Below are 19,939 nucleotides of genomic sequence, written 5' to 3'. Positions count from 1 at the left end.
AGAGTTGAGAGAATGTCACTTAGCATTTTTTGCTTTGATAACAGCTAGACAGGACCAGTTTAGTCCGACTGGTTTTTTTTTTTGATAGAAAGGTTTTTCGTTTGGTGCTGTGATGATGTTTTATTTCCATCACCAACCGTGCAGTTGTCCTACGGCTCGTTCGGGATATTGCGGTATAACATCGAAAAACATAAAGCACTTACTTTATCTTGCACATTTGCTGTACACGTTAGTAATTGGGAAACATATTTACAATTTCATGATCCCATTTACCGTCTCAGAATTATTAATCGATTTATGGTGGAACTAAATTATTATTTTCATTCGGTTTGGAAACCGCCTTATAATTTCAAGGCGATTGTCGTTATTTTGATCATATTTACAACCTTTTCTCATAATTAGACCAAAAGTACTTTTAAATGTAGTATCCAAACCCTATAATAAACTGTAGTTCGTTGAAAACATTTAAATTTGGTACCGTGAAACCGACGCTCTTTGTTCTAATTTACAGAATAACCTAATTTATTCCGTCAATAAAAACTGAAAACAACAGTGCACACAAGTTTCAAATAATTCTCAGTTTCAGTGCGGAGAATAAAAGCATTACCAGTCCTTGCTCGAAACTCGACGAATCGAGTGTAAATGACTAATGTTACCAATCAATTTTTTGGCACTAGAACAACCCTCAGTTTGGCGAAATAACCAACCCATCTTGTAGGCCATTCCCCAGAATTTCCTCGCAGAAGTCGTATTTAGCTTCTGTTTATGATGGCAATTAAACGTGACACTTTCGGTAGGTTCCAGCAACGTTTGCTGCCTTAGCGGGGATAAATGTTCTCCGAACATCGTCCATTTCGGGAGCATGCAGAGTACCGAACAACCTTCTATAGTCACACGAAACATTGAGAATATTTAGAGACGATGTTAGAATAACATAAAAATCCAACCGCTCTTTGGATAGTTAGTCTCGTTTGTTATTCCACTGGATGTATTATTGTATGTGATAGCAATAACCTATCCAGTGGGGGCGCCCGGATCAGTCAACACGGGCTTTCGCCAGTCCGTCTAAACGACAGTGATGACGCTTTTTACGGTCGGACAGATGGCGTTTGAATTATGGCTCCGCCAGACAACGGCGGCGTGCGGTTCGATTTTTCATCGTTGACGTTTGATTGTGAAGTAATTTGAATCATTTACGCTCATAAAACCAACGACATGCTCGGCTATCCACGCTAGAGGACGGAATCCGTGTTTGGAGGTAACCGCAGAACGAAAAAAAAATTAGAATTTCGGTCGCATCACTCAAGGATCATCCAAACAGCGGGTAATGGTGCTTCCGGCTGGATGATGAAACAGAATGAAAAATTAATTACTGAAGATACATCGATACGATCGAAAAAGTCCAGGCATCATTCTCCGGGAGCACGGATATCCTGCTTCATGAGCCAAGTGCGATAGATTGTGCACAAAATACCGAACGATCTAGGCAGGAAGCACTCGCCTCTGAGAGTCGCCTTTCATTCAAGTCTGCGACGACAAATCCATCTTTGTTGATGAAAGGGATTAGCTCTAATAGGACTTTTTGCTGGATTTCTTCTCCGGGTGGTTTTACAGAACCCAGAACCGTCCACCGAATAATGAAAAATTCGTAGTTACTGGCGAAATGCGAAAACGGCTTAGTAAGGCTTCAAACGATTTTGTGGATTGTTAGAAAATTAATGCAGAAGAATATTATTCATGAAACTGACTGAGATACTAAGCTAGATCGAAAATAAACAATATGTTTGATACAGACTTTTATTCAAAACAGATATGGTTACATATACTTCATAACTAACATTCAATATTATTAATTGCTTCTACAAAAATGGTTTGAATTCATGTGAAAAATGATACTCGGAGCTCGAATAGCTTGGTTAAGGTTTAGAAATATAAATGACAAAATGGTGAAATAAAATCACCAAAACAGTGCGCCACTTAATGAGTTGTACTGTTGTGAATTGTATATATTTATTCTTGAATTATAAGAAATATTGTGCCGTTAGATCATATCTCACATCAGGTAAGTACAACTTTATTTGTTCCCACGATGTTTTGAAACATTTTAATATATTGAAGAAGTGTTTTTAGATACTTGTTGAAATGCAATGGATCCTATCTCAATGATGACTTCATAATTTCATGCAAAGTATCTTACCAGCAAGCATCCTTTTTAATACTAAGAACAGAAAACTGGGTTGTTGGGGACTAAATTTGGCGAATATGGTCGATGCAGTAGCAATTTGCCGTCCTTCTTTGTGGCGAAGAGCAAATTGATTTTTTCCCTTGCTCGGACAACATCCACGAGAGCTCTTCTCTTTTACACCAAAACACCAAACTTCTATTTGGTGTGCACGCATCGTGTGCGCGCGTGTTTATCTTCTTCTAAACCATTATAACACAGGGGTTTTAAAATTTGAATCAAATTTCCATCATATTATGTGTTGAAGATTATGGGAAAGTCAGAAATCTTTTTTAAGCGAAACTATTCCACCGTATGATATATCACACACACAAATGTTAACATCAAATTTTACATTATTCTACACATTATTTTGGATTTTTTTATAAATATAACCTTTTTAGAGCCTCTGCTAATGTTTTGTCACAAGCGCATAATTTGACCTAAAAATACAAAGCAATATATAACTTACTTTTGCACAGCCATTTAGTCATTAGTAGGTCAAAGGTCAAGGATCAAAATACAAATAAATTTTGAAAAACAAACAACAGATTTTACACACAAAGAAGTAGCGTAGTGTAGTTTATCTGTTTTTGCTATCGTGAAGCTGTTGGGTAGTGCAGTTCCACTGTAAACATTTTTTGAAAAATAGATATTTTCGCGTATGATATATCATACGATAGGACAAATGCCAGTATGTCGTATGTTGTGCGACCTCGAAGTATTCTTAGTGTCAGTAGGATCGTGGTACTAGACATGGAATGATTCTGAACGCTAAGAATCGGATGCGAAGTCTGATGAAACAGAAAGGTCAAATTCCACAAAAGTAATGTGATGTCAAGACTTTGCTCTGCACAGGTTCGTACCAGAGTGCTAGAGAAGAGCACTTAAATTATCTGAGGTGGTCGCAGATGTTTTCACCGAAGTGTACACTCCGGTGTGCTCTCTGGAGTACGGCTCATATAAGAGAAATGTGGGCAATGTTGCACATATTCTTCGGGATAGCCGGAATCGGTTTGTTTAGTTGCCTACTAATAATGGCTAGTGATTCGTGTAGTTTTGAGTCCAGCTTAGAAAAAAAAATTTACGTGTTTTACTTCGTCGATTTATGTGACGATATACAATATTTAACACTATTTGCCCTATAATTCCGGATCGGATCTGGATAAAAATTGGGAGATTTATTTGGGACTTTAAGATAGATTTAATTGTGGCAACCCTGCACGCGGTTCAAAATTGAACAAAGCGCGTTGTGTGCTAGGCGGCGTTTTATTTCTTTTACCAGCACGTACCGATGCGTATCGGTTTTGCATCAATTTGTATGACAGTTTGAAAGTTTTGATACTCATCGCCCCATAATTTCGGAACCGGAAGTCAGATCTCGATGAAATTTCACTGTATCTTCTAAGATACTGAGAGCTTTAAGTTGAATCAATTTGTGGAAATCGGTTCAAGCGTTGCTGAGAAATCGAAACCAGTTCCGCTTTTGTAGCTCTTCTTCATTATTACCGATGCGTTCGGAAGCGGCAACCGGGGACTATTAGTTCTAAAGTGAATTTATATATCCACTTACTAATAAGGTCTGCCAACTAGATGAATTTACCAGTAAGTTTGTTAAAATTTACACCTCGTTTCGCCATCACCTTTGAGAAAATATTTATGAAATCGGAAGTTTTTCAATTATCGTGCTGTAATACCGGAACCAAAAATCAGATGGATCATCATTTCGGGGACTTTTTAAAAGATTTGCAGACCTTTTATTAGTATTTTAGTTTGGATAATTCTATTACGAAATTTCCGAGAAAATTGATTGCGCATTTTCTCACAGATTTGAACATATTGCCTTGTACCTCCGAATCTGGATAAAATTAATAAAGAGTTATAAAACCATAATACTTTCCGTTAGAAACTAAGTTGGTGAAAATCGGTCACGTCGTCTCTAAAAAAAAGAATTACATTTTTTCTCATATTTTGGTGCATATTACCTTGTAATTCCGGAACCGGAAGTAGGTTTGGGATAAAATTCAATAGATATGTATGGGACCATAATACCTTTCATTTGGGCCTAAGTTTGTGAAAATTGGTTCAGACATCTATGATAAAATCGAGTGACACTATTTGTCACATACACACATACACACATACACGCACAGACATCTTGTGATCTCGACGAGTTGAGTCGAAAGGTATATGACACTCGGCCAGGCCTCCGTTCAAAAGTCGTTAGGTTGTTTCGCATAAATACCGGCAAGAACTCAGAATTTTAGTTGCTCGTCGTATTAGCACAGGCTCAACTATATCAATTTTCTTAAATTAAAACTTTCAATCGATACTTACAATTTGTTTTTCTTTGTTGAATCACAACGAATACGGAAACCGATATGAAATCATTACCTAACTTTGCCTTGTAGTGTGTGACATTTTCAATGTCAAATTTTGTTGCGATGGCCAGTTGGCGACCAAAAACAGTTAATGTGAACTTGGCTTAAGAGTTAGTTACGTTGGAACTTATTGTAACTATGATGAGATGTGAATTCGTAACATTATTTCGACTTCATTGTCACCATCATAATCCAACTTGTTTCGTTGTGTCCATCATGCGATCATTTTGCAGCATAACATTTATTCAATGCGTTTGATACGAATGCGAAGAAAAAAAACTCAAATTTAGAGTGTTTATTAATTTCTGGTATGAAACATATTTCAACCTATTTACAGACTATATAAAAAGAATATTACCAGAGAAAATAGATAAAAAACATAACTCGCAAACAAGCGAATTGTTACGTAACATGTGACCGTCTAATGGAAGAGTCCTACTAATTTGAAAAATCGACCTAATTCTGTTTCCTCTCTGGTACGCAGATGGATGACGCGAGCTATCCACCCAAGAAGCGCAACCGTTAAATCATTCCATTTCCGGAAACCATCCTCAAGTACCGAGATAGCGAAGCTTGGAACGACTTCGTGAAAAATGATACCTTTTCTCTCGTAAGCATATTTTGCCCATAAGTTCTCGCTGTAGGCTTTCGAGCTGCGTAGCTAAAAGTTTTGATATGCACAATATTCATCTTCCAAGGAAAATTAATGATAATTGCTTTGAACGGTCTTTTGCTTGCTCACTGCAGAACGAAACCAACTCATAGGCGGGACCGAAAGTTGGATACATCCAACTTCAATTGAATGCTTATTTTTTCTTTGGTGGTTTCGTAAGATATATGCACTTGACTTAACTGATGACAAACCAACACAGCCAATAGGCTGGTTTCATCAATCCAAGCGAAACGGTTTACTTTTACTCATAATGAAAATGAAGTTTGCCGTCAAGTTGTTTTTTAATGGAACTATTGTTCGAAAAACAGATACCAATCACTGAATTCAGATGATAAAATTTCCTTTTGAAAAGTGTTTTACAAATATTCATTGTATGTTATTTACAACATTATTGGTTCAGAATCATGAAAATGACATTCTAATCCAAACACATAAAACACCCTTCACTCTGCAAGCAAATTCGTATCAAATGCAACAGCGCCGGAAATAATCCTTCAGTGGGCTACGAACTGGTGATATTCTGCATTATTATTCATAAATATTTACTTCCATTTCGGATCAAAACAGCACATGTGCTAACCAAACAGAAACACACACTGAATTCTGTTCGAGTTTCGACTACGGAATCTAATCTAATGAAACTTTCAACAGTTAATCCCATTTGGTTTGATGTGAATCACCCAGTTTTGTTTCTAGTGAGGTTCACGAGTGCCTGCTGTTCTCGGAACCTGCACGGCAGAGATCATATGAGACCGCTACTGAATACCATAGCGGGGAAACCCATCGGAAACAACAGATTGGACCAGATTGCCGACGTAATAAAAAACCCGCAACGGCGTCGCAAGAATAATGACATTCCAAAGAGCAAAAAATCCTCAAATTAATTTATTACCCGACTTTCGTCCCGATTAGGATCGGCACTGGGTCCTCGTTTTACTGTCAGAGGGGATAATTTTTGTGGCGGTATTTTGATGACGCTGACCGTCACCGTTCGTCATCATAAGTCGAGATATTTGACCGGGGTCCTCGATTGAAACTTAACCATCCTAGCGCACCTCGTTGGGCAGTTGCTCTCGTTATTCCATGGCACCACCAGAAATATTTCAAATTCCAGTTAATTAAGTCGAAAAATGTTCAAACAATGTTCGGAGAAACCGATGCTATTTTGTTGCTTAAGTGTTGGTTTCGTTGCTAACGTTAGTGATTCAGCCTATGATGAAAATTGCGAACCATACGGCGATGAGTGAGAGCATGTGCCAACTGATGAAAAATTAGAATGTCATTTGGTATAATCTGATCAGTGTCTTGAGCTTATGACTAGAATTATCTGCTCTTGTGAAAACCGACTTTTGTACCGAGTGTCATATACCATTCGAATCAATTTGTCGAGTACGCAAAATGTTTATGTGTGTGTGTGTGTAAGTGTGAGTGTAAATGTAAGTGTTTATGTATGTATGTAACAAAAATGTGAACTCGATTTTCTCGGAGTTGGCTGGACCGATTTTCACTTAGATTCAAATGAAAGGTCTCTTGGTCCCATAAGGTGTTATTGAATTTTACCCGGATTGGAAATCTAGTTCCGGAGTAACGGGGTAAAATGTGCAAAAAAATGAAGAAAATGTGTACCCGATTCTCACAGAGACCACTCAACCGACTTTTTTCAACTAAGATTTAAATAGAAGGTCTTGTAGTCTCTAAAGTTGCGATTGAATTTCATCGGGATTCGACTTCCGGGTCGGGAAGTTAAGGGTTAAAATGAACAAAATGAACTCAAATCGTCCAATCGATTTTCTCAGAGCCGCATACCCAATTTTCAAATGAAAGGTCTCACGGTGCAATACGGAATTCCTGAAATTCATCCGCATGCGACTTTCGGTTCCAGAGTTATAGGGTAAAGTGTGTTCAATATTGTACACCGTCACTTAAACCGGCGAAAAATAACTACCATTTTTTTTTTCAAAATATAACTCAAAATTCCACAAATCGATAGCCATTATCAGTAGACAACTAAATAAACCAATTCGGGCTATCCTGGTTTCTGGTCTTTGGATCCGGAAGCACCGGAAATAGTGGTCATATATTCCAAAATGGATCTCACCCACTTTTCTCAGCGATGGTTTGACCGATTTCCACAAACTTAGATTCAAATGAAAGGTCTTGTGGTCCCATAGAAAATTTCTGATTATTTGGATCCGATTTTTAAGAATCGAAGAAAATTATTTTTAAGAATTCCACAGTATTATATATGATAGATATGAGAAAGACATCATTACACCACTAGGTGGATTAAAACAGGTTTTTTCTATGTGCAACGTTTAACATGTGAAAATTTTGTTTTTGTTTTTAATAAATTGTCGTTTTAACATCCGAACCAGTAAAATATTTCAAATTGGTCTACAGACATTATTCTATTGTGGTGATATTTTTCATAGTTTCATTAAAAATTCCTCAGTCACCTTGCCAAACCCATTACGAATATGTTCCCCACCCACCAGCGTTTCTTTTGTCAGTGTAGTAGCCAGTGATGATACGTTCGTTATTTGTGCTTCATATCGTCCTTGATTTCGATACCAGTATGTTCGTAGCTCCTTTGTGTCCGCCCGTCGTCTGCACGTCACGACGATAGAAATTAATGATTTGGTGACATATTTGCTATTCCCATTGTATTTTCCTTCGTGACGGACGGCGACTCAGTTCGTGGGTCGAATTTCGATTGTCTCCATCCTGACTAACACTGCTACTGATTGAGAACTCATAAAACTGCAAGAGCTAAGAAACGTGACCACTAACATATCCTCTGATGGTCATCGTTTGACACGAAATGAGTGCGAAAAATAACCGCCAGCCAGCTGAACACAATTCCTGGTTCGTATATATATACATATATATATACATATATATATATATATATATATATATATATATATATATATATATATATATATATATATATATATATATATATATATATATATATATATATATATATATATATATATATATATATATATATATATAATTATATATATATATATATATATATATATATATATATATATATATATATATATATATATATATATATATATATATATATATATATATATATATATATATTTATGGTATGTGTGTTAATGAGAGAATGTATGTAATCGTGTCTGAAAATCTGAGTCCATTTCCAAAAAGATAGAAGACGAGTGAAAACAGATAACTTCCAGACACCAGTAAACATTTTTTCACGTAATGCGGCTACGGAACAAAACTGGACATATGTCCTCGGGGTGGAAGTTTGGAAGCTTCAATTTTATTTGCTCTCGCTATACGTTTTAGTAGCTCGATACGATTAAGGTCTATTTATACCTTTCTGGCCAGGTTCAGTGCCGGCACAGTTCCGTGCACGGACCGTAATATTTTCTCATACGTTTTAATGCGTGTATTCACACTTGGCCGGCTCAGTACCGACACGAAATGGACAAGTGTGAACACACGCATTGGAAGGTGTGAAAAAAAATTACCGTCCGTGCACGGAACTGTGCTGGCACTGAACCGAACCGGAAAGGTGTAAATAGATCTTTACTGGCCAAACAGGACTGCTGGTGTATTTCATTAACGGGGGAGCAGTTGTTTTTTTTAGCTGCAAGAAGAGGCCATCAGGACTTAAGCAAAACGATGTCTCTGAAAGTTGGGATCCCAAAGCTCTTAGCCATCATTTATGGTATAAGGGCTGTGCTTTTGATTCATTTCTTAGTCCTCACTGCGACAATAGCGGAACATTAAGCTGACTGAAACAATACGTTTTCATAGTGGGTGGATGAAATAGCAGTTGTAATAAACGTCGTGCAATCCATTTTAGTGTCTATAACAAAGATGACAATCATTTTTTTGTCAATACTAGATTTCTTTTACGAAAAGAAATAAGCTGACGGTAACGTGTTGAAGAGTCTGTATCTAGTAGAAGTTACGTCTCTGTTATGAGTGCTAATTACGAAAACAGCTTAGGGAATCCAAGTAAATTTTCTGAATAATTTCGCTTAGATGCTAGCGTTTATACAATGGATCAATTCGATAATTCTTCTCAATAAAAAGAAAATTTTCCACAAAGGATCAATCTAGATTTTTTTAACAGGACGTGTAGAAAATAGTCACAAATAAAACTCAGCAGATCATCAAAAACAACGAACTTTGCACATGTTTCCGTACAACATTAGTAACAGCAATTATCTGCTGCGTTACTGAGGGTACGATAATAACATGCCCGTGCGCAGGAGTAATTTAAGGGGGGTTTCTGAGTTTCTAGGTTTCAGTTTATGTGATATGACCTTTTTGTTCAAACGAAGGCATTCTATTGTCTAAACGTAATATTCAGTTATTATTATTATTATATCGTTTATTTATACCCGATTTTAACCTAGTTACGGTCGTTCACCGGGTTAATATTCAGTTACAATTTGTCAATAAGTTAACTCTACGTGAACTTCCATATAATAAGTACTCTATTAGTCCTGGAACTTGAAAACCCCAAGCCCCCTCCCATCTGGGACATGGGCTTGGATATTAAAATTCGTAGAGAAGGACTTTCTACGTATAAATTTGAGCAGTACAAATCATTGATATACCCTGTTGTTTTATATCATTGTTATACAAGCATACGAAAAGTGATTTTTTGAATACTCAGGGAATTTACATTACAAGTCGTGTGGAGAATACTCAGTGGTACTAAAAGAAATAGAGAATTTCGCGAAAATATAATGCATGTTCTGCACACGTAGTTCCGCATGAGGTGGGAGTGCAAAAAGACCAGAGAATGTAACTAACTACTAATTACAATAAGCTAGAGAAAATGAATGCTATAAAAATCATTTTTTTATCCACCTAGTGGTGTAATGATACCTTTCTCATATTACTTTTGTTCTAACAAGATTTTTTTTTAAACTTGAACAAAATCAAAAACTTTCTTTTAAAAAAACAATCATTACCATTTCGATTTGTAAACAGTTATGTCAAGTTAATATAGATTTAAATGTAGCAACCCTGCCGCTATACAAAATTGAACAAAGTACAACTTGTGCTAGGCGGGTGCGTTTATTTCTTCTTCCGTACACTGAAAACATTTGCACGCTAGCATCATGTGGAAAGCATTTGAACTATCACTGCTTGTAGAACACATGAAATTCATGAAACTATACACTTAACTCATACAATGAGTATAAAAACTGTTGATATTTAGTGGAAATCATGCTGAAAAAACGATCTGAAATGCACTTCAAAACGATCAGATATATCGTTACCTTCTAGATTCTAGTTTCATATGGATATCATATTATTTTCCGCATAGATTTCAATTGAAACACAGTTGACCGAATCAAGTGTTTTGCACATACATCTGTACTGAACTCATTTCCTATTATAAAATAAAGTGTTTAACACGTGTAGTTCGATTCAATAGCAAAACACATCACATCCAAAGGAAAAACATATCAAAGCTAAGTGAAAAATAATCTTATCTAGCATCTTAGTGAATTTGCCATGAAATCTTAAAACAAATCGCTTTGGTTATATATTCAAATAAAAAAGCATATTAAATTGAAGAGCTCTTTATATATGAACCTATCTTGCATATTTTTATCTGTGTACCATCACGTACCGATGCGTACCGATTTTGCATAATTTTGTACGACAGTTTGAAAGTGTTGATACTCATCGCCCTATAATTTCGGAACCGGAAGTCGGATCTGAATGAAATTGCACAGTGTCTTTTAAGACACTGAGAGTTTAATTTTGAATCATGGTTTGTGAGAATCAGTTTAACCGGTGCTGAGAAATCCAAGTAAGTTCCGGTTTTGAAGCTGCTCATCATCAAATAATAATGTTGAATTTGACTGTAAAAATAACTTGAATCGTTAAAGTATTTAAGCATACAAAATATTAATTCAGAAGGTTTTCTGCTGCTGTAGAATAGATTTTCCACAAAATCTTTCAATACCAGTAGCTATGATTCATGTTTTTGAGTCAGTTAGAGTTTATGTTCCTTCAAGTGAACGGAATAAGGAAAGTTTCATAATGAATGGGCACTGCACTGAAGCATTTGGTTGGAAAAATGTTGCCTACTATGTGATATAAACAGTGAAGAATGCTCTTGTGGACTACTCGATTCAATCTGAATTAATTGGTGTCAAAAAATGAGTACAAATTAGTGTCACAAATTATTTAATTAAAAGATAAAAAATGTTTTTATGAGACTGTTTTGAAGAAAGAGACAGGCATTATCACACCACTAGGTGGATTAAGAAATGTTTTTTAGATTATCATCACTCTTCTCATACAAATAGGCAACACAAATGTCAAGCACATGGTTGGAAAAAATGATGCCGACTGTGTGACACTGAAGAATGCTTTTGTGAAATACTCGAATCAATCTGGATTAAGAAGGGTTTTCATAAACAGCAAATACTTTTGCTATATTTATTTGAGTTAAATATTTTCAAATACCAAAATCAAACAGCAGTGATGATGTCATACACGCACTTAAACTTACTAATGTGCAGGTTCTTACTAAAAAACGATGACTCACACACTTATAAATTCTCGTATCCATAGATGCACATGAAAAAGTATTCACTTAAATTTTTAATTCAAAATATGAATAGTGAATCATATCATTAAGTTTACAGTTAATATAGCTGAAATTGATATCGAAGCATTCACAAAAAAAAATTCACATGGTAAAAATGTAATATTCTGTCAACACCAGATAAATTACGGCATATTTGGATTCACGTCATTTCATTAATCTTTTACAGTCTGTTTTCTCGTCAGGTACTGATATTAATAAAAACATGACTCAAGGCGACTCTATCGTATGAACAACAAACTAGAATAAATTGCAATAAATAACGTGGCAAGTATAAAACGGCCGATTCTTAATCGTTATATATTTCTTCTCAGTTCCTTAATTTGTGATTGAAAGATTGTCATATCTCTATAATACATGATTCTTTTTCAAATGAAACCAAGCTTTAATACTCGTACGATCTAATACAAAGAGCCTAACAATCAATAAATATGATATTTTCTTTCTCGAACGAAACAATCGATAAATTTATTTCATTCCATTTACAAAAGCTTTCGTCTACAAGCATCAGTGGAAAATTTGAAAAAGAATAATAAAAATATCGAAATCGTTGGTAATCAATACTTTCCTAGATCTCGCACAGTCTAGTAAGCTCCGCTGATGGGAGGTAGATGGTTCAATTTTCATAATTCATCTTAATTTGTGCGACGTAGCAACGGTTTCAGTTTTCCGTGTTCGATTCATTGAAATCTAGTCCAGTGAACAGGATGAAAAAGAGCCCTCCACTGCCACCAACATCATCATCATCATTATAAGAAAAGTCGGTGGCAGCAGATCGACGATACTGGTGTAAAATGCGAAATTGAAGGTTTATTAATTCAATCAACAAGGGCAGATAAAGTTGTAACGTAATTTAAACTTTGAAACAGGGAGTGCTGCTCTAATTCGCAAGAAAACTCGTTCTTGAGGAAGATATTTTTTTGTGGATAAATAATTCGCATCCAACGGAAATGAATAATAATGATGATTACGAGTGCCTCTGGAAAATCTGGCATGATGCAAGCGTTGGTAGTTAGACTAAAGAAGATAAGCTGATTTATGGAATAATTCTCAACTTACACACCGAGTGACTGCAATTAAAATCATAGAGGACAGCGTGTTCAACATGTCTTGAGATATTAAGGGAATGCCAACGTCGCTGTCAGCAGCAATAACTTCTTTCAACAACATGGCTTCTCACACGTACATTTATTCACCTGGGGATATCGCGATACCAGCCATAATCTTTTGCAAAATTATCCTCCCATCCGAGTAGGCAATCAGCCAGCAACCGACCAACGGAGTCGAAAGCGTAAACATCAACGATCATCTGTGTTGAATATGCCACTGCCACTCCACACATAAGGACGATACGTTGCTGAAGCTGAAGGCATCTAAACCCGTGACGATGAAAATGTAAGAAAATGGTTGCACAGCACACGTGTGACTGTTTTGCGCCTCGGGTAAGCTCACCTCCCACGGGCTTGAGGTTGCAAGCAAGGATTTTCTGACGCGCTCAGTCCACGATGACAACAGCGAGTTAGCAGTAAGTGAACCATTGAAAGTGTGTGTATGGAGCATCGCACCGAGTAGATAAGAGTTTCGTAATTCATTGTGCATGCGTAAGTCCTGCTGGTAAGTCTAGATACTGAATATATCGTTTACAGACGAAGATGTGTTTTCTTGAATTACGCAATCATGGGTTGAAGCTTTAGTAAAATATCATTTTTGGAATAGGCTTTGTATTCTCGTTCAGGTAGGTCAGTTAAATTATTCGGAAAAACCTGAATCGCATATCATTTGCACTCCGATACTTAACCCTTAATTACATAATATTTTAGTTTCGTTGCACAATCTGCTTTCTAGACGAAGCAGAAACGATTACAAATAGAAAGGCTATGCAATCACTGTGAAAACCGACTTTTTAAACAGGTCCGGAGAGCCGAATGTCATATACCGCTCGACTCAGCTCGACGAACTGAGCAAATGTCTGTGTGTGTGTGTATGTATTTAACAAAACTGTACACTCTCTTTTCTCAGAGATCGCTGAACCGATTTCCACAAACTAAGATTCAGATGAAAGGTCTCATGGTTCTATAGCCTGCTATTGAATTTCATCTTGATCCGATTTGCGGTTCCGGATATATAGGATGATATGTACCAAAAAAAAACGACATAAGATTCAAATAAAAGGTCTTTTGGTCCCATAGCCTGCTATTGAATTTCATTTGAATTCGATTTCCGGAGTTACATGGTAAAATGTGATTATTATAGAAAAAGTGTGCACTCAAAGCTAAGATCTTATAGTTTTCCAAAAGTTTGTAGAACATTTTATTCGGATCCAACTTCCGATTCCGGAACGAAAGCGCGAGTGAAAAATTACCAATTTCATTAGTATTTTTTCATGATTGATGGTCAAAAAACAGATACAAATTCCATGAAACTGTCTGATAAATTCTTCCAGCTTTCAGAGCTTGTTAGTTTGTGGACAAAAAAAAATAATGGTCCCCCTCTTCCCGTTCCGGAAGCACCGGAAATGGTAAAGAAACACTTTAAAAATAGAATTCACTTCGATTCCTCTGCGATGCTTTGAACGATTTGCACAAATCTTGTTTTAAATTAAAGCTCATATTATCTTTAAGGCTACTGTGAATTTTCATCCCAATTCGACCTCTGGTTTCGCAGTTACAGAAGTTACAGGGCGATGGCTGTCAAAGTTTTCAAAACGCCATATAGAATGACAATATGTACAACTTAATATGTGTGATATTGGAAAAAGGCGGTGCTACGGTTAATACAAATTTTAGCTATTTTATGATAAGTGCGTCCGAAAGAATAGAAGAATGTAAAGCCGTGGTAAAAGAAATTATATTAAAAAAAGAAGAATGTCAATGAATTGAAGTTTATTTGAAAAACGTGCTTAATCCACATAGCAGTGAGATTATACCCTTTTTTTACCAACCCGCATGTGTTTTTCGCATGAATATTCTTCGGTGTTTTAGTTTTCATGACATTATTCTAATGTCCGTCGTTTTAAGTGGCAATTTCAGATTTTAATCACTCATTACTCTGTAAGGTCGAAACTGCAAATCGGATCGAATTTGAATCTAAAAGTGTAACAATCGATTAAACATTCCATGATATGTCGAAGTAATTTCCACTTTAGAGTTTACGGTAATTAAGGGTACTTCCAGAGCCGGTATTTAGGAACCAGCATAACCCAAACCGATTCGTATGGCCATATGACAAATAAAATGCAATATTTTTGAGTCCAGCTTTAAAGCTTTTCGGGATTGTCATCGTCTATATCGCTTTGAATTTTAAAAATTCATCATCCTATAATTCCAGAATCGGAAGTCAGAATTGGATAAAATTGGATTTATTTTAATTTGAACTTTTGTTTCTGAAATTCGAGAAAATGATTGAGCTTTGAGAAACGATTCGATACTGGAACCGGAATTCGAAATTCGGTGTAGCCGAAGTCAGATAAATTCACCTGAGTAGCTGTATAGTTTACATTTGACTTAAAATGTTTGAAAATCAGTAGTGCGAATTAATTTTTTGGGAGCCTTCCGAATCGAAAACTGAATATCACTAAATCTGAAATAAGTTTATTTGGTTATCGACTATTCAAATCTTCTAACCCGATAAACCTGATTAATTTATGTGAAATAGACATTTTTATACTAATCACCCTGTATCTCCGAAACCGCAAGTTGGATCTGACTGAAAAACGTGCTTAATCCACCTAGCAGTGAGATGATATCTTATTTCATCATCCGCATGTGTTTTTTGCATTAATATTTTTAGGTGTTTTAGTTCTCATGACATTAATTTAATGACCGTCGTTTCAAGCGACAATTTAAAGTTCTATTCACTCATTACCCTATAATGTCGAAACTGCAACTTGAATCGAATTTGAATCTGAAAGTGTAATAATAAATTGAACATTCCATGATATGTCGAAGTAAGTTCCACTTTAGAGTTTTTCGTCATTACTTACGGTACTTCCAGAACCGGTATTCCGGAACCAGCATAAACGAAAACGATTCTTATAGCCATAAATTAATATAACGAATAAATTGCAATAGCTTTGAATTCAACTTTGAAGCTTTTTGGTATTGTCATCTTCTATATCGGTTTGAATTTTAAAAATTCATCACCCTGCAATTCCAGAATCGGAAGCTGGAATCGAATAAAACTCACCAATTTTGTTTGGTACCATAAGGAACCAGAATTCGAAATAGTTTACATTTGATTCAAACTGTTTGAAAATCAGTCTTTGGGAAATCGTAGCGCGAAATAAATTTTTGGGTTCCTTCGGAATCGAAAACTGAATACCACTACAACTGAAATAAGTTTATTTAGTTCTCGACTATCCAAATCTGCAAACCCGATAAGACTGATTAATTTATGTGAAATAGACATTTTTATATAAATCTCCCTGTATCCCCTAAACCGGAAGTTGGATCTGACTGAAAAGCAAGATGATTTATAGGATCTTAGAACTTTTCATTTGAATCTTAGATTATTCTTAGATTTCATTTGAATCTTAGATCGGTTCAGCCATCTACGAGAAAAATGGGTCACACAATTTTAATTTCGTTTCATATTTCATCCTGTAGTTCCGGAACCAGAAATCGGATCTAAACATAATTCAGGAACCTTGTTTAGGACGACTTTTCATATGAATCTGAGTTTGTAGAAAACGGTTGAGTCATCTTCGAGAAAATTGAGTGATATTATTTGTCACACACGCGTTTGCTGATCTCGACGAACTGATGCGAATGGTATATAGGTGTTATGTTCTTCCAACATTTATTGCTGTAAGTAGTTTAAATCGGTACAGTTATGGAATTGCTATCAACTCGAAAATGTTGCCATCATCTAGTTAACATATGTCATATTCGAACGATTATGTTGCCAAAATTGGTCCGAGGCAAAATGTCATGAAAAAGGATGCTGTGCACAGTCTTTTTGGTACTTAGAAACAATTGTATGTAACAGTATAACAAATTGTGTTTCACGTTGCTCCCAAGCATTGCTTTGTCATACAGCACTCAAAACTCCTACTGCTGTAATAGGGGGAAAAGTCGCTTACACAAAAATGTAGATATCACCGTTAAAAATAGACGGATTTTAACAATCTATGGCTTGTTGGATAGCTATTACCGTGCGAAATCTAAGTCTGGAAACATATTCTGTTTTCAAGGTCAAATGGGACAGATACTGCCAAGAAACTGAAAATTTTGACATAAAACTTTGTATAACTCAAAAAGTAAACATCCGATCTCAAAACCATTCAACAGCGTTTTGGGTGACGGGGAGAACTTTCATTTGCGACTAGTTTGATCAAAATCGGTCCAGCCATCTATGAGATCTCGACCTCTTAGTTGACAACACACATACAGACACACACATACACACACATACACACACAAACACACACACATACACACACAGAGAGAGAGAGAGAGATTTACTCAGTTCGTCGAGCTGAATCGATTGGTAACATATATGACACTCGGCCCTCCGGGCCTCGGAAATTCGTCTAAAGTTTAAGCGAACTCTATACCTATTTTTTATATATATAAAACAAGGTAAAACAAGATGATTTATAGAACCTTAAAACTTTTCATTTGAATCTTAGATGATTCTTAGATTTCATCTGAATCTTAGATCGGTTAAGCCGTCTACGAGAAAAATGAGTTACACAGTTTTAATTTCGTTTCAATATCCTGTAGTTCCGGAAATAGAGGTCGGAACCAAACATAATGCAGGAACCTTGTTTGGGAGTATACGACTTTTCATGTTAATCTGAGTTTGTAGAAAACGGTTGAGTCATCACCGTAAAATAATTGAGTGAAATTATTTGTCACATACGCATTTGCTGATCTCGACGAACTGATTCGAATGGTATATGGCTGTTTTGTTCTTCCAGCATTTATTGCAGTAAGTAGATTAAATCATTATAATTATGGAATTGCTATCAACTCGAAAACTCTGCCATCATCTGAATTACATATGCCATATTCGAACGATTATGTTGCCAAAAACAATTCGTGCTAAAATCGGTCCGAGGCAAAATATCATGCTGTACACAGTCTTTTGAGTACTTAGAAACAAATGTATGTAACAGTATAAAAAATCGTGTTTTATGAATATAGCAAAAAGTCACTTATACAAAAATTTCGATATCTCCGTTAAAAAAGGACGGATTTTAACAATCTATGGCTTGTTGGATAGGTATTACCGTGCGGAATCTAATTCTGGAAACGTATTCTGTTTTCATGGTCAATTGTGACAGATACTGTCAAAAAAGTTTTGACATAAAACTTCGTATAACCTAAAAAGTAAACATTCGATCTTAATACCATTAAATAGCGATCTGGGTGACGGGGAGATCTTTCATTTGCTCAGTTCGTCGAGCTGAATCGATTGGTTTATGACATTCGGCCCTCCGGGCCTCGGAAATTTTTTCTAAAGTTTGAGCGAATTCTATACCTATTTTTTATATTTATAGAAAAGAGGTGAAATATGCAATTATCACAACCGGTGGTGCACTGATGTCAATAATAATAATAATAATAATAATAATAATAATAATAATAATAATAATAATAATAATAATAATAATAATAATAATAATAATAATAATAATAATAATAATAATAATAATAATGATAATAATAATAATAATAATAATAATAATAATAATAATAATAATAATAATAATAATCAACATCCTACTACATGTTTCATGCTATTTAGCTTGACTTGTATATGCAAAATTAACAGAAACGCAGATTCGTTTCGTTTGTTAAATTTCGTTTAATTGGTTTAATCGAAATAGAGTATGAGATAGTAGGTCTAGGTTTAACTAGGTTCAAAATTGTTCCTATTTGGAGGTCATATTTGTAGCTGGCAAACGAACCAATTTCGGCTATTCCGGTCATCTGAAGAATTGGAAATGGTGAATAAAAACTGCAAAAAATCTCACTCACATTTATTCAAAATAGCCAAATCGAGTTTTATAAACTTAAAGGTTCAAAGGAAAAGTCTCACAGTTTCATACGGAATTCCTAAATTTGTTGTGAAAATTATTTCCGGTTCTGGGAATACAGGGTAAATAAGATTTGTAGAGTTTGTTAGATTAAGTCCGAACAAGCTTTCCTATTTCTATTCAATGACACAAATTACGACTTTTTGTCTTTCCCATATAGAAAGGCTATACAATCGCTGTGAAAACCGATTTACAACCGATGCCTGGAGAGTCGAGTGTCATATAACATTCAACTCAGTTCGTCGAGATCACAAAATGTCTGCGTGTGTATTTTTTACAAGGTAAAAAGCATTATTACCCTGCTATTGAATTCCGTCTTTGTCCGGCTTCCAGTTACAAGGTAATATGTGCAAATCCGCATTTAATTTTTTAGGGAATTTCTTTATCGATTTTCACAAACAAAGCTGCTTATAATGTTTTGAAATTCTATAAAATATCCATGAAAAGTCGATCCGGATACGACTTCTGGTTCCAGTATTCCGGCGCGATAAATGAAAAAAATTCAATTTCATGATTTTTTTTCAGAATCACGAAACGCGAAGCAAGTTTGTGTAACACTTACTGGAGAATTAATCTACTTGGCAGATTTTGTTAGTTGGAGAATATATAATCCTTCTTTTGGACTAAAGTTCCCGGTTTTAGGTTACGAAAATATTGAAGAAAACTCCAAAACGAAACTCACTTCGATCTCTCAACAACAGTTGAACTGATTTTCACAAATCTTGATTCAAATTAAAGCTTTCATTGTCTTAAAAGATACACTGCAAATTCATCCAGATCCGACTACCGATTTCGAAATTATGGGGCGATGAGTGTCAAACCTTTCAAACCGTCATTCAATTCGTCGATGCAAAGAAGACGGAATAAGAAAACACAACCGCCTTTGTGGACGAAACGCACATCATGCTTTGTTCGAAAACTTGCAACAAAAAACCAGAATTTATTATATTGATAAAAATAACAAATATAAGAATTCAATCCCAAAGCATGT

At 35.5% G+C, this 19,939-nt stretch overlaps 1 protein-coding gene across 5 annotated transcripts in view; it reads left to right on the top strand.

Moving 5' to 3' along the window:
* LOC131437382 (MOXD1 homolog 2-like) overlaps positions 1-19,939 on the top strand; it is a 299,407-nt gene that overhangs the window by 21,736 nt on the left and 257,732 nt on the right. The gene's annotated exons all lie outside the window — the stretch shown is intronic.

This window comes from Malaya genurostris, chromosome 3 (assembly GCF_030247185.1).
Source record: "Malaya genurostris strain Urasoe2022 chromosome 3, Malgen_1.1, whole genome shotgun sequence".
NCBI classification, from domain to species: domain Eukaryota; kingdom Metazoa; phylum Arthropoda; class Insecta; order Diptera; family Culicidae; genus Malaya; species Malaya genurostris.
This window is presented reverse-complemented; position numbering and strand designations above follow the sequence as displayed.